We start from the raw sequence: 3,512 nt of genomic DNA on the forward strand, positions 1-3,512 counted from the left end.
ATCACATTTTATGTATTCTAATATTGTATGGGGCGGTTGCTCATTTTATTTATCACAAAAATTGTTTTTACTACAGAAACGTGCAATACGAGCAATTACCAAATCAAACTATTTAGCACATACCCAACAATTATTTAAAAAGTTAAAAATATTGAATATATTTGATATAAATAAATTACAACTAGCAGCGTTTATGTTTTCTTACTCTAAACAACTATTGCCCAATAACTTTCATGACTATTTCGAATATAATTGCAACATCAATAAATATAAAACAAGAAATTCCAATAAAATGTATGTACCTTTTTATATTTTTAACTTTTCAAGAACTACAGTAAGTTTTAAAGGCCCACAGCTTTGGAATGAGTTGCCAAACGTATTAAAAGAAATATCCACTGTTTTTACATTCAGGAAAAAATATAAATGTTATCTTCTTAATTGTGAGTAGTTTTATTTGATCTAATTGCCTTTTATGTGATTTATGTAAATAATTATGTTGTGTTTTTTATGTGATTATGCTATGTTATATTATCTGTTTGTTTGATTGTTTTTATTTTTTATATTTTGTATAATGTATTTCTCTTGAAGGGTGGAAATATAGGGGATCAACCTTGACAGGCCAATGGCCTTTGTTGATCCCCCACATCCTCCACCCTTCATCCTTATTTCATCAGTACAATGTAAATGAATGTTTTTTGTATGTATTTATATTGTTTTAAATGATGATTTGTTTGTATATCTTTTAATGTGTTTTTTTAAAGAGATGTGAAATAAATTGAATACTTGAAATGTTGGAAAAGCTGCAAGGGAATGCCTTGTTCAATGGAGAAGGACTTTTGAAAACAATAACTAACTATTGGATAGAGATCAGGATGTGAGCATTAGTCAAACTGTTTCTGGACAAAAGGAGGCAAGAAATCGGCAGGACTCAGGAAGAAACTGCAAAAAAAGAAATACGGTAGAGGAAAATGATTGTACTCTATAATGCACAGTGACCTAGCAAATTTCTTTCTTTCCACTTTCGTAGGAACCTGTGATACCAAAACCAACTATAGTGTTTAGAGGAAAGCTGCTACAAGAAGAACTTGTAACTGCAGCCTGGATTGAGGAGACAAGGTGTGCCACTGCTCTGGAGTACTCACATGGTTTGCCACTATGTTTTCCCTCTTTTACGTCTATGGACGTGAGTACCCCAACCTGGGAAAAAACACCTTAATCTTAATGCAACATTAAAATATGGGCTGCAAGACATGAAATCAATTCTGGATCACGGTCAGTATTGAATGTTAAAAATTCTATTAGATAACTTTTACCATCGAAAGCTAAATTCATTTTGTCTTTAATTCTCATCCCATACAGGAAGTACAGATATGTACCGATGAAAAAAAACAAAGAAATACATAAGAAATTATCAAAACAATATATAACATATGGAATAATGTTAAATATTTCTGTTTTAATATTTCACAAGCCTGCCTTTATTGAAATGTATAAACATTTCTCAAATAAAGAAGTGATTTAAGCCAGAATCGCAATCTTATTTTTAAAAACAATTTTTAGATTTAGCCATCTGAAGCACGGCTGGAGAGTCCAAATTTACCTCCAGTTAACAGACTTGGAAGCGCTGCGAGTTGGTAGCCTCTACCAGGAGAGTCGGCAAGTTTCTAGCCCTATGTCCTTCCAGGACCAAGTTGGATTATGCAGAAAAATTCTGTACTGGCACAACAGCCTAGACACGGAAGAGGAGCCAGTGAGGATGGTGCAAGACGTGAGGAAAAAGTGTGGCCTGGCTCTTGGCAAGGAAACAACCAAAAGTGTGAGATACTACCTCTTTTCCTCCATGCATCATGAGCTTAACATTTTTTTTTTATTGGTTTTGGAATATATTAAAACACTGTATATTCTCTATTTTGCAGCTCAATATACATACTTCCCCCATTTGTTTGCCATTTCATACAAATGTTATATTGCTAGCCTCTTGTTTGCCAGTTTGGACACAAATGTAGAAAATGATGGAAATTAACCTATATATTTTGAACCTAAGATTTGAACTAGTAATTTTTAAGACCTGATAATTTAATTTGTCAATGAATTGCAAACCTTAGCAGCCATGTAGGTGATGACCATAGAATACAATTTGTAAGGTGGTGCTGGGCAATCCTTGGCAAGGATATTAGAGTACAGCTTCCTGCTTGTGTGCTAGCAACAATCAAAATGACATATCCAGATGGAGCAGGCCACTATAAAGGAACGATTCTCAAACGTTTAGACCTTTAAATAATGTTTTCTCATCCCATACAGGAAGTACAGATATGTAACATACCGGCAATTTGTAAGGTGGTGCTGGGCAATCCTTGGCAAGGATATTAGAGTACAGCTTCCTGCTTGTGTGCTAGCAACAATCAAAAAGACCTATCCAGATGGAGCAGGCCACTATAAAGGAACGATTCTCAGACGTTTAGACCTTTAAATAATGTTTTCTCATCCCATACAGGAAGTACAGATATGTAACATACTGGCAATTTGTAAGGTGGTGCTGGGCAATCCTTGGCAAGGATATTAGAGTACAGCTTCCTGCTTGTGTGCTAGCAACAATCAAAAAGACCTATCCAGATGGAGCAGGCCACTATAAAGTTTAGACCTTTAAATAATGTTTTCTCATCCCATACAGGAAGTACAGATATGTAACATACCGGCAATTTGTAAGGTGGTGCTGGGCAATCCTTGGCAAGGATATTAGAGTACAGCTTCCTGCTTGTGTGCTAGCAACAATCAAAAAGACCTATCCAGATGGAGCAGGCCACTATAAAGGAACGATTCTCAGACGTTTAGACCTTTAAATAATGTTTTCTCATCCCATACAGGAAGTACAGATATGTAACATACCGGCAATTTGTAAGGTGGTGCTGGGCAATCCTTGGCAAGGATATTAGAGTACAGCTTCCTGCTTGTGTGCTAGCAACAATCAAAAAGACATATCCAGATGGAGCAGGCCACTATAAAGGAACGATTCTCAGACGTTTAGACATGAACTGACCAATAGACTCTTACTTTCTAACATACAAAGAAAGGATTGCTGCAAGGACTTTAAAATCATGAATGATTGATGATGATGTAGTTGACATGATGGTATTGCATTAATGTAGTTTATAAAGAAAACTTGATATAGGCAGAAATGTATGTCAAAATATTTTTTTTTTGTAGGCAATTCATCATTCTTATTAGGCATGCATATAAAATGTTTTAGGAAAGTCAGACTTCTACAGTAGTTTTTGTCAGGGGAGAACCCAATGACCCCCCCCCCCCCCAACTCCCTCTTCCTGTGTTTTCAGCTTCCATAATAACCTAGTCCAATTAGAGTTAAACTGAATCCATGACCCCATATCAGAACTTCGTAAATTGCTATTTTTTTCTGTATGTTATTTGTTTACAAATTAGACCATTGCCAACAGAACTAGATGCAGTTGGTGAAGTGGAGATAGTGATGGGGGAACTTCCTCCTGAGATGCCCA

At 35.7% G+C, this 3,512-nt stretch overlaps 1 long non-coding RNA gene across 1 annotated transcript; it reads right to left on the bottom strand.

The window, feature by feature from the left end:
- Window positions 1–1,870: 1,870 nt before the first annotated feature.
- On the bottom strand, window positions 1,871–3,276 carry LOC105444127. The gene is made up of 2 exons (XR_972972.2): window positions 2,642–3,276; window positions 1,871–2,464 (listed from the first exon to the last, which is right to left on the bottom strand). It is a non-coding gene; the product is annotated as an uncharacterized LOC105444127 (long non-coding RNA).
- Window positions 3,277–3,512: the final 236 nt, after the last annotated feature.

This window comes from Strongylocentrotus purpuratus, unplaced genomic scaffold, assembly GCF_000002235.5.
Source record: "Strongylocentrotus purpuratus isolate Spur 01 unplaced genomic scaffold, Spur_5.0 spur5_scaffold_2, whole genome shotgun sequence".
Lineage (NCBI taxonomy): Eukaryota > Metazoa > Echinodermata > Echinoidea > Camarodonta > Strongylocentrotidae > Strongylocentrotus > Strongylocentrotus purpuratus.